At 33.9% G+C, this 13,422-nt stretch overlaps 1 non-coding gene across 1 annotated transcript; it reads left to right on the top strand.

The window, feature by feature from the left end:
• The first annotated feature begins 317 nt into the window (after positions 1–317).
• Trnaa-agc (transfer RNA alanine (anticodon AGC)) lies at positions 318–390 on the top strand. Its single transcript has one exon. It is a non-coding gene; the product is annotated as a tRNA-Ala (tRNA).
• The last annotated feature ends 13,032 nt before the right edge of the window (positions 391–13,422 follow it).

Genomic DNA, 13,422 nt, shown 5'->3' on the forward strand with positions numbered 1-13,422 from the left:
AGACTCAGAGGGACACTACATAGAAGCAGAAAAACAAGGAAGAAGACAGAAAAATAGGGAAAAAAAAGAAATCCTGAAAGAGACTGAAATAATCTCAGAAACCTAGAAAAGATATCAAGAGAAGGAAATATGTTACCTTGAGTTGAAGAAGGCAAGAAAAAAATATGGGGTAGAGGGAACAGGAGTTTAGATGCAGATTGTGTGTGTATGTTTCTGCTATGGGAAAAAGTGTGGAAGAGCATATGGCAATAGTGGAGAATGCTTTGGTCTAAATGCCCCTCCTGAAATCATGTTAAAATTAATGACTCTTGGGGGGCTGGGGCTGTGGCTCAGTGGTAGAGTGCTCGCCTAGCAAGTGAGAGGCCCTGGGTTCGATCCTCAGCACCATATAAAAATATATTAATAAAGATATTGTGTCCAACTAAAAAATAAATATTTAAAAAAATTAATGACTCTTGGGCTAGGATTGTGGCTCAGTGGTAGTGTACTTGCCTAGCAAGTGTGAGGCACTGGGTTTAATCCTCAGCACTACATAAAAATAAGTAAATAAAATAAATATAATATGTCCATCTACAACTAAAAAATATTTTTTTTAAATTAATGACTCTTGTGATAATGTTGAGAAGTCCAGCTTCTAAGAGGCAATTAGGTTGTGAGGATAATGCTCTCCTGAAAGGATTAATGGAAGTGAATGAGTTAACCTGGGAGTAGCAAAAGAGAGCGCGCTCTCTCTCTCTCTCTCTCTCTCTCTCTCTCTTCTCTTCTCTTCTCTTCTCTTCTCTTTTTTTCCCACCCTGTTGCTCTCTTACATGACCTCTCACCATGTGATGCCCTCTGCCATATTATGATATAGCAAGAAAGCCCTCATCAGATGCTAGCATCCTGAAGTTGAGTTTTCTGTCCTCTAGATCTGGAGAAACAAATTTATTTTCTTTATAATTCACCAGTATATGATATTCTGTTATAGTCACACAAAACAGGCTAAGAGAAACATGAAGGAGGAAAGAATCAATAATTGTGTGGGAAAAGAATGAAAGAAATCCAAGAAGAAATATATGGATTTGAGGGAGGGGCATAGGAACAAAAAATGAAAAGGAGGAGAGAATAAAAGGAGAAGCAAGAAATGGAAGAGACTGTTTTAGTCCTTTTAGGGCTGTTAAAACAGAATACCACCAGGTGTGGTGGCACATGCCTGTAATCCCAGCAGCTCAGGAGCCTGATGCAGGAAGATCATGAGTTCAAAGCCAGCCTCAGCAAAAGTGAAGCACTAAGGAACTGAGTGAGACCCTGTCTCTAAGTAAAATACAAAATAGGGCTGGGAATATGGCTCAGTGGTTGAATGCCCCTGAGTTCAATCCCTGGAACCCTACCCAAACATAAAACAGAATAGCACAGACTATTTCTAATGAACTAAAATGATAGGATTATGGGTCTGGAGGCTGAGAAGTCAAAGATCAGGGGACTTGCATGTCCATTAGAACTTTCATGCTGTGCTATCCCATGGCAGAAGGGCAAAGAAATGGCAAAAGATAGCAAAAGAGTCTCTTTTGTCTTCTGTAAAGAACTCACTCCAGTAATAATGGAAATAATTCATTCACTCACCCTTGTGACCTATCACCTTTCATTAGGTCCCACCTTCCAATACCGTTGCATTAAAGATTAAGTTTCCAATACATATTTAAACCAGGGCAGAGATTAATAAAGAGGTGGATTATAAAGAAACACATGGGACATTGAAAGAGTATACATATTTATAATTTCATATACACACACATATACATATACACATACATATGTGTGTATATTTGCACACATGTGTCTGAAAGGGGAGAAGAGACAGCAGGAATAAAAAAATGATAGTGTGCCAGGTGCCGTGGTACATGCCTATAATTCCAGCAGCTCAGAAGGCTGAGACAGGAGGATAGAGTTCAAAGCCAGCCTTAGCAGTTTAGTGAAGCCTTAAGTAACTTAGTGAGATCCTGTCTCTAAATAAAAATACAAAATATGACCGGGGATGTGGCTCAGTGGTAGAGTGCCTCTGAGTTCAATCCCTGGTACCCACAAAAAATATAATAATAATAATGGATCAAAAATAATTTTAAAAGATAAATGAGAAAAATAACAACATCCATAAAGTTATCTATATAGAATATGTATTAGTTATTATTCTAGTTTTGAATACATTATTTCAGGTCACATAACTAGGTTATTTGATAGATTATGAAATTATTGATAACATTCTTTCTTATATTCACTATAAATATTATTTATTGAAATACATTATATACCAGGCAGCAAATCTAAAAAATAGTTATTAGTTATAACCTTCTCATACATATTAAGTAATAAAAAGATTACTATATCCCAAAATCTTAGAATATTAAATGTAAGAAATCATAGTGCTATAGTTAACATACAAACATAGGGACATATTTCTTCACCAAAGACTCTATGATTTCAAATTATTCTCCCTCCTTCACATTTCCCTGTAAGGCAGCTACAAGAAAGCAGGTCAAAAAGACTGAAGGAAATAAGTCACTCTAAGACACAAAAGAGGTGAAGAGCAAGACTATGGGCTATCAGTCCAGAAACATGGCCACTGGGTATTTGCCATCACTGAGCGCCTTGCCCTGTTGGGTCCCCTAAAGAATATGAGGTGTGTGTCTCTGGAAATGTGTCTTTCAAGGGCACACACCAGGATGACACAGTCATTTCTTCATAATTGGAAAAGTCAAAACTCTGACTTGGGTTTTGATCTGCAGTTCTCAGGAGTCTTCCCACAGAGACTGTACAAATGATAAACTTTGATTCTTCCCAAACTTGTGACTCTGCTTTCTGAGTGGCTTATACTGATAAACACACATAAGTTCATAAGAACTCTATGATGTCATTACTTTTAAAAGTTGCCAAAAGATACCCTGGGTGTATTTGAATATATATAATATTGAATAAAATATATAGGTAAATATTATTTTAAACACCCAAATATAGGCTTTCAGGACAGCCCATAGGTTCATAGAAACTTCATAAATTTGAGGGCTGCCTATCATCTGAAAAGTCTTTTAAGTGCAGGAAATTAGGATACCTAATTAGGTCCTTCCTACTCCTTTTTTCCTCAGTATACATGGCACGCTCTTTCCACTCGCCTTCAACAAAGTGACCAATGCCTGTATTGCCCAAGACCTACCTAAACAGTGTTATTCAAGCCCATACTGGAAGAAAGATTTATATCATCAGAACAGCTTTGGGTTCTGCCATCATTCTAAGTATGAATATTTTAAGACTAAATCTGGTATCTCCAAAGATAATCCACAGCTAGATGACTGAACTAAGTTCTGTTGTTGTTTTTCTGTGTGTATATGGGTTTGTTTTTTAACTTTTAAGATAGCCACCCAATGTATTTTACAAAGTCAATGTAACACACATAACAAATTCTGATGATTATAATTCAAAAAAGCTTAATTTCACTTCTGAACAGAGATGTAAGACCCTGACTAAAATTCTGGAAAAGAAAATTCAACAATCAAAGGATAACTTACTATGATTGAATACGGTTCACCTTAGGAATGCAGGGTAGATACAACACTAGGCACTCTATCAAAATAATTCATAGTGCTAATGTAGGAGGTCCTCAAGTTCAAAACTAGCCTCAGCAAACTTAGCAAGGCCCTAAGCAACTTAGCAAGGCCCTGGCTCTAAATAAAACATAAAAAGGGCTGTGGATGTAACTTAGTGGTTAAGCACCCCTGAGTTCAATCCCCAGTACAAAATATATTATATATATATATATATATATATATATATATATATATAGAGAGAGAGAGAGAGAGAGAGAGAGAGAGAGAGAGAGGATCTAAGGTATCAAAGAGATCTCTTAGATTAATATCTTAGATTAATAGATTAATCTAAGAACCCAAAAAGAACATTCATTCTGCATTCCTTGTGTTTAAAAAATATATAAGCACTGCAAACACATTACAACAGATAAAATCTGAAAGAGTGTTAATACTAAGTGATGACGAACTTGAAAACCAACAGGGACTCCCATCTCCCTAACTGCAGTGAGTGGTTCAGGGATGAATATGTAGACAAACTAAACCATTAAAATTCCTTCTCTGACACCTGGAGTTGCACAGTTGTCTGTGGCCATATTCTCTGAGCTTTGGAGAAAATGTGTATACAGTGGGAAAGAATTAAGCCAAAAAGATATAATCAGAATTGATAATGTTAACAGATAAACATAATATTTTTCTCTATATAAATTATATGTGCATACATAGACACATATTTCTCTGTCTCATATATATCAGTGACAGAGAGAGAGATGACCCTGCAATATTAAGTCCTCAATCAGTACTGCCTGAATACAAGTTTTTGGAAAGTTCATTAATATAAACTATAAATTCTCATTTATTCTCAGGCTCATTTCAATTATTTCTCTTACTTTCAATAAAGTTCTCACTAATTGACAAAGAATATTACAGTTGATGTACAATTTATGTATTTAGCACCTATTATAAACAAAAAAAGTTATAAAAATACACAGAATATAGTTTATGTCCTCAATGTTCATTGTTGGCTAATCTAAATATATTAAAAATATTAATAAAATCCACACAAACTGAATTTTAGAACATTTCTTCATAACATATGATTTCATCTAGTAATGACAATTTGGAACCTTTCAAGATACAGGGACAATTGTACTAATTATTGAAAACTTTGTTACTGAAATTCAGTATCTGGTATTGAAAGATAAAACTGTATCTTCATTCAGCAAACATATGCCTGAAAAATGATGTACTTAGTCACTGAATCAGACAGTTTGTGTTCATGATGTGAGTTTGATATGTTTAAAAACTGAATTATCTGGTTGGTTTGTAAGAATGATACAATCCTCACAATATTTTATTTTCAGTAACCAACAAATGACCAAGATATTTATGAATGATATGAAATATCTTACCTCTCCAGAGATCCATTATTCTCCTACCAAAATGACTACCTGTAGAATGTGAACACTTAACTGCCAAACATATTCATGTATCATTAATTGTTCTGGACACCTATAATTTTTATATGACATATGAAATATTATAATATTATTACAATATTCACATTCACATCAGATTTATATTTTTGCATGTTTGTTCTTTTTTTTAGTTGGAAGATTAATATAACAAGATTTCTGAAGTTCCATATAGCTACCACTCCTATCACCTGAGTAGCACACATGCATAATTTTGCTCTAGTCATATTGCAAAACCATTCATAATTGACAGTTCATGCAACTGGAGAATAGTCAAAATCTCATCAGTTGTATTTCTGAGAAAGCCTAATTTCCACAGTTTCTAGGGAAGCATATTGACAAGTAGAATGAAATGGATGGTTTTCTATTCAAAATTCTACTAATAAAGAAAATCAAGGTAATTCCTCTTTAATTTTCATAATGTGACTTCTATTCAAAATTCTAGAAATTTCAGCATTCCTAAAGCTATCTGCAGTTTTTCCTTAAAATCTTTTAAATTGAGATATGGAACATGTGGGGAGAGAATTTATAAGAAAACTGAAAAAGCAACGATTAATAATTATATTAGGAAATAAAAAGTAGACTAAGAAGAAACAAAACTCAAACTCAAATCCTTATTCCACTAAGGCAGCAATAATAATGAACATTTACTTTTATGGAATATCGGTAAAGTTTCAAAAGCCCTTTTTTTATCAATGATTTAATTGATACATCCCATTTATAAGAAAGAGCAGATATCTTCATGGTGATGCATGTTTAATCCTAGGAGGCTGAGGCAGGAGGATTATGAGTTAAAAGCCAGCCTCAGCAACTTATCAAAACCCCGTCTCAAAATAAAATATAAAAAAATCCCCACATCCCTGAGGATGTGGCTCAGTGGTTAAGCACCCAAGGGTTCGATCTCTGGTACAAAAAAAAAGAAAAAAGAAAAGAAGAGAAGAGAAGAGAAGGAAAAGAGATCAAGCCTTTCTGTCAGGTGAGCAGATACAAGTATAAGTCACCAAAGTCACAGACATAAATAACCATGCTTTTATTCCTCCACCCACCCATTTAGTGTTTATTTTCAAGATTACCATGTGCCACACGTTGTGCTAGTTATAATGGAATATGCTTGTTTTCAAGGCTATAAGATTACTCTAGAAATTGTGACAAAGAAGTTCTGGGTTATAGAATTATTACACCATGTGGTAGTTCTTTGTCACCAAATGTTGGGAACTTCAAGCTAAACTTTCTTGAATCTCACATATGAGATATTCATAAAAAATGTATTCTCTGTATAAACACAGGACCATAGAATGTGGGAGCTGGAAAGGGCCTTAGAAATTATTATTCTAATTCCCTTATTTGACAAGTAAGGAGGCTAAAATCTTAAGAGGCTAAGTGATTTTTCCAAGATGATAAAATCAAAAAATGACAAAGCCTTAAAGTTTCTTAATCCCATAAATACAATTTCTAAATTTTCTCAACACATAGAGTTTAAAAAGAAAGAAATTATGTAATAAGTACATGCATGTATTTAGTTTGGGATGACAGCTTTTATCCAAATCCTTAAAGTTTTCAAAATGTCATCATGCATATAATTAATATATCACAAATATATGTATGAACAATTTCTGATCATGAAGCAAATGAACCTGTTTTCAATCCATATGTTGGATGCTATTTTAGCAAAAAGAAGACTTTTGTATTAATTTTATAATTTCCCAATGAATTAAAATAAGTTTAATATTCAAGGACCAAATATTATTCAAAAAGCAAAATGAAAAAAAATATATTATTTCAAAGATCACTGCTGGCACCTCTGAATTAACAGATATCACCATGCCAACCCTAAGTGTTTATATGCTCAATGCAAGGAATAGACAATGGATACTGCAGTGCACAGAAATATATAATCCCCAGCTCATGACCATTTTTAGCTTACCTTTAAGAGTTTAAATACAAATGAGCTTTATTTCAAAACACATTTCCTTTTGCATTAATATGTATCATTATGGCTCCTTCCAATAACACTTTGAACCTTTAACAATGTGAATTTGTTGAGGAAAAGGCTATGTCACATTGGTTTTTGAATTTTCCTGAAATAATGCAGCATGCCAGTCTCACTGACTTTTTAGACTGAATTATATTCACATTACCTTTCTTCTGGTTCACTATGCTATTTCTGGTAGAGTGGTTCTGCCTACATGAGTAAAATTTTATTATCCTCTTATCCTTCACCGTTGGCTCTACCTTGGCAGTCAAGTTTAATCGTGCCAGATGTTGTTTTTGCAAAGCTCAATCCTTCTGCACAGATAATAGCCAGGCTGACCAATTCTTCCACTCAAAGAATCATCCTCCCTCAACAAAGTGGTATGTTCAGGGGATACTATCTGACAATGAAGTAAACTAATCTGCTTTCAATCAATTTGTGGGTTGCATTTTACCAAAATGATTTGATCGTCATACTCCAAACAGTAATTATTTTATCCTAGCTAGCCTAAACTGTTCTTAGTTTTCTGCTCTGGTCTTATTATGTGTATCTTTAACCATAGAATAATAATCCCTCATATAGGGAATATAAATATGAATGGTAATTATAAGGTAATGAAAGAGATTTATGTGAATCTTAGGAAACCAATAACATTGCTTTTTTATCAGCTCCATCTATATTGATTTTTTTCTTCTTTCAAATACAGGACAGAAGTAATTGTTTATACTTCAAATTATTCATCTTTCCCTAATAGTGTAGGCACTCAGGGGGGGGGGGAAACATTTCTACTAACTACATATCTTTCTGCTCCCAGATGTCCTCCTTTCTTCTGTGTCTCTGCTTCTACACATAAATGCATCCCTTTCTCAAAAAGGTATACACAGGAACATGTCACTTATCCAAAGAACAGGATTCTAGTAACCATCAAGAAAAAAATGACAAAAAAACTTTACAAAAGAGAAAAAAGGCTTCTTAGAGGCCAGTTGACCGAAAGCACATACTTATTTCATAAGAAGAAAACTCAAAATGATTTCTCCTTCCCCTGAGTTCCCACTGCTTATTATCAGTACTTTTCTCACGGCACTTACAATTTCTCTTATTATTCTAGTTATTTATGTAAATGTATTATCTTCCCTACTAACCTGGAATATCTTTGTTGTCAGGATCCATGTCTAATTTATCTTAACCTCCACAATTCCCATTTCTTCATTTTTGTTCTATAAAGAACCATTTCTCCCTCCTTTAAAGTCTCATGAAGGTTGCAGAAAGGTCAAGGTAATGAGGACCAGGAAAAGGCTATTTGATTTGTCCAGTTTTTTACTAGTGTCTGACACTTATCACATGCTTTTATATAGGTATTTTTATACACTTCTTATATTCCCAAGTGCACCAACTAAAAAGGAAGCTTTATAAGCTTATCGAAGGAAAGTTCCATATGTTACTCATCTTTGTAGCTCTCGAAGCTTTTAAATAGAATCTTGCACATAATAGACACACATACAAATGAATGAACATAAATCACATTAGAAGCCTTAATAGCAGACAACCATAAGATACAACAGCTGACAGCAAAGAAATGCATTATAATATAAAAAGGCATTTTTTATTCATTAAACTTTTATTAAATACCTACTATATACTAAGAAATGTGCTATGTCCTTAAAGAAATAAGACATGTAATTTCCCTCAGAAAACTCATAATTTAGAGGGGTAACCAGGAAAGAGGCCAATAATTATAATACAAAGTTATACCAGATTTTGCCCTATTGATATATCCATTCCTTGAGCCTATCCCAGTACATGGCATATTGGGAAAAGATTTTTAAAATAAAAACCTAGTTTGAACATAAAACCTTGAAAACTAAATGAGGTAAGAATTCATTAACTGGAACATATTCTAGATAAATATACATTATTAGTCACTATATTATCACCATTTCGTAAATGCTTATAATCTCAATTAGATTGTTTTCCTAATATTCCCTTTGTGCCATATCCCAAACAATAATAGATATGGATAATTATTTTATATAGATTATCAGCTTTTAGGAGATCTTTTAAAATACATTCATGCAATGCACAATGACTTTTAAGTCACTGACAGCATATATGACACAGTTCCATCATTAAGGTTGAAAAATTTCTATCACCTAGATATGCCATAACCACTGTAACATCATGGCACAATGTGTTACTCACAGGTTTATGACAATACTTATGTAAACAAACCTATTGTCCCACCAGTGACATAAAACTACAGCACATACAATTATGTATATTGCTTAATACTTGATAATAAACAACTTACTGGTTTATGCATTCACTATACTGTATCTTTATCATTATTTTAGAATATACTCCATTTATTAAAAAATTTAAAAGCTGACTGTAAAACAGTTTACAATTATACCAGCAGCTGCTTCATACATCTGAGTGTTTCTTGATTCCATTGAGAAGCTATCTTAGTTAATTGACTTATGCCATCTTGGTTTATGTACTGTTATGGTTTGGTATGAGGTGTTCCTCAAAAATTCCTATGTTAATGCAGGAATATTTGTAGGTGAAAAGACTGGAATACGAGAGTTGTAACCTAATCAGTCCATCATAGTATGGACTGACTAGATGGTAACTGTATGCATATAGCACATGGCTAGAGGAGGTTGGTCACTGAGGACTGAGCCCTGGAAGGGTACAACTGTACTGTGGTCTCTCCCCCTCTCTGCTTCTGACTCAGCTAAGAACAAAGCAGCTTTCTTCCTCCACTGGGCCCTTCCCACTTGTTGTGCTGCCTCATTTGGGCCCAGAATAACGAAGTCAGCCATCTAAAGACTGAGACCTTTGAAACCATGAGCCCCAAATAAACTCTTCCATTTCTAAGTTGTTCTTGTTAGATATTTTGGCCAGAGTAATGAAAGAGTTAACTAAAATAAAATAAGCACACTCTACAATATTCACACAATACATTTCTCAGAATGTATCCCCATTGCTAAGTAGCACATGATTATGCATCTAAACATGTGTGGCTATTATTAACAATATTAAGCATTTAAATTTTTCCCTAATTTCTTTTTTATAATGCAATATTTGTGTTTCATATAATTTCTCCCAAATCTTATTTGGTATTCTATTCAAGCACAGTTAGACAATTTCCAACAGCTCACAGAACCATAAGGAGCTACCCCAATATTTGATAGATTATAGCAGGAGCACTAGCTGGTTATTGAAATATTCAAGCATAGCCTTTTGGAATAATTTTACTCAACTTTTAAGATTCAGTAATTTAGTCCACTATTATCCTCTTTTTCTTTGGAAATGATTGTGATCCTAGCTGAGTACCTAATAAATTTAATTTCCTTTTCCATGGATAATTAAAAGATACAGTATCTGCACAAGGGAGAATTTTACCACTACTTACAGCCTTAGAGTGTTAATGGACTGAAAGAATTTAGAAACAAGCATCGTCCAAAAGAAGATGCACAATGAGAAAATGGGCCTGATTTAGGTATCCTTTAGATGGTGCTGGATTATATGATAATCCAGATGGTCCTTTGTATTATAGTTGATAGTTGAGTAAAAATAACAGTAAATGACAATGTGTATTGCAGGGTATAATAACCTACTGCAGATATATTAGACAAAGATTGTACTAGCATTTTAGGTACAGATTTTTTCCTCTGTTTAAAAGAAACATATATCTATTATAAAAAAATTTTAGAATATCAGAAAAGAACAAATATTATTCTAAAAAGCATTATTATCCTGAAACTCAGAAATTACAAGGGTCAACATTTTTATGTAATTCCTTCCTGGATGTGTGTATCTGTGTGTATCTGCATGTGCACACACTTTTTGTGGTATATATGTGGGTTTCAGGTCTGTATGTATATAGTATACATATACTTCAAAACATATGGTGGAAAATTCTCCTTGCAGATATAGATATAGCTCTTACTTTACATGGTCACATATAATACCACTGTGTAAATGGACCAGAAGATATTTAATCAATGACTTACCATAGACCATTTAACCTATATACAGTTTTCATTATTATAACTGTATAATAAACAAATATTGTTGTATAACTTTGTTCAGTTTCATGGGATAAACTAGTAGAAGAGGAATTAGGTGAATGTTATGAACATTTTGAAGTCTCAATAAATAAGAGGGTTGGGAATGTAGCTCATTGGTAGAGTATTTGCCTAGCACAAACAAGGTCTTGGGTTTGATCCTCCTCATCACAAGAAAATTAAAATAAATTTTAAAATGAATATTAAATTGCTTTCAAAAGGTTTTACACTATCCCCCAGGGTTTATATATAAAAACATAGCTTATTGATTTATACCAATGTACTATGCCAATTATACAAAGATCTATTTCATTTTTATTTGCCATATAATATTTCCCAACAAGAGGCCACCATTGATCATTTCACTATGATAGACATTTAAATTGCTTCCTATTTTTGTATTTAAAAACTTGACTTAACAACCAACTTTGTATACATATGCATGAATTTTTCTGTCATATACATAAACATGAAGTATTGAATCATGTGGTATGTGCATTTTTCATCTTATTAGATATTATCAAATTTCTTTTAATTTTCTAATGCTTTATTTAGAAGTTTGTATTCATGTTCATAAAAGTATTATACTTTTTTCATTATATTTATTGTTCAGTAATAAGTTATTAAGTGTTTCATAAAGTGAGCTGGGGAACATACTCTTATTTTCTAGACTTTGAAATAGATGGATGTAATAGGGATTATCTATTCCTTGAAGGTATGATTGATAAAAACAACAACTACTTGGACCTGATACTTTCAGAATGGTGTGGGAAGAAAGTCAATACTGTTTCTGTTTTACTTTCTATTCAATTTCTTTCATGGTGTGTTAATCAGCTTTCAGTCACAGTGACAAAATATCTGAGATAATCAACTTATAAAGAGGAAACATTTATTTTGGCTCATAGTTTCAGAGATTCGTGGTCAATTGGCTCCCCTGCTGTTAGGCATTTGGCAAGGCACAATATCATGGTAGGGTGCACATGGTGGACCAAAACACTAACCTCATGGTGGCCAGAAAGCAAAGAGAAGAGAGAGAGAGAGAGAGAGAGAGAGAGAGAGAGAGAGAGAGAGAGAGAGAGAGAGAGAGAGAGAGAGAGAGAGAGAGAGGGGAAGGAGCCAGGGATAAAATATGTCCTTCAAGGGCATGCCCCTAGTGACCTACTTCCTTCAAATAGGCCCCACTTCCTAAAGTTTCCACCATCTCCCAATAGCTCATTAAGATATGAATCCAGAAATGAATTAATCCATTTATGAAGCCAGAACCCTTATGATCCAATCACCTCCCAAAGGACGCAGCTCTGTACACTGCTGCATTGGGTTCAAAGACTTCAACACATGAATTTTGGGGAAGATTTAAGAGCCAAACTATAACAAATGGTAATTAGTTTTGTCAGTTTTCTACTTATAGCATTATTCTGCTCCTTTATATTTTTCGGGAAATTGACCATTTCTTTAACCATGGGATTTGTCTCTATGTGGTAAAGATTGACACAAGGCTTGTGAGCAGATAATATATTTTGAGAGCATGATCCCAGGGAATGTGTTTGGGGAACAGGAAAGGAATGAATGAAAGGAGGAAAAAAAGTCTATTCAAGGATGTTAATATGAAGCTGATCACTATTGTGACCTACTAGGGCTAGATTCCAATAGGGACTTTAATGAGTAGCCATATAGAATGCACCTCAGACTTGGTCACTACTCACTCAATGGCTCCATTTCCTCATTGGACAAGGATAAACCCATGAACTATTAAATTCTTCCTACTTTCAAATTGCAGATGCAATATGAGCACTATGAGTTCCTACACTCTTGAAACTAAGATAAAGTTACCACAATTATTAGGTCATATCTGTGCAAAGCAACGGTTATGGTCAAAAGTGTCTGAATGCTGTAAAGTGGAGGCAGGTGCCAAGCATATCACTTCATTTTAGTTTTCAAAATAATTTGGTATCTCATAAAATCTTCTATCTACTCATGTATTCCCATTTTCCAATGTTATCTGTGCCTTTTCTCTTTATTTCTTCTTCCCAAGGGTTTTTCTGGTTTATCAATATTTTCAAAGAAATAACTCTGTTTTGTTTTGTTTTGTTTTGCTTTTGTTTTAGTGCCAGGGATTGAATCCAGGGGCACTTAACTACTGAGTTAAATCTCTAGCCCTTTTTTAAATATTTTTTATTTAGAGACAGGGTCTTGCTGAGTTACTTAGCACCTCACTAAATTGCTGAGGCTTGCTTTGATCTCATAATCCTCCTGTTTCAGCCTCCCAACCTGCAGGGATTAGAGGCATGTGCTAGTGTGCCCAAACTCTTTTTATTTTTAAAATTTATTTATTCTAATTTGTTATACATGAC

Source organism: Ictidomys tridecemlineatus, chromosome X, assembly GCF_052094955.1.
Source record: "Ictidomys tridecemlineatus isolate mIctTri1 chromosome X, mIctTri1.hap1, whole genome shotgun sequence".
Classification (NCBI taxonomy): Eukaryota; Metazoa; Chordata; class Mammalia; order Rodentia; family Sciuridae; genus Ictidomys; species Ictidomys tridecemlineatus.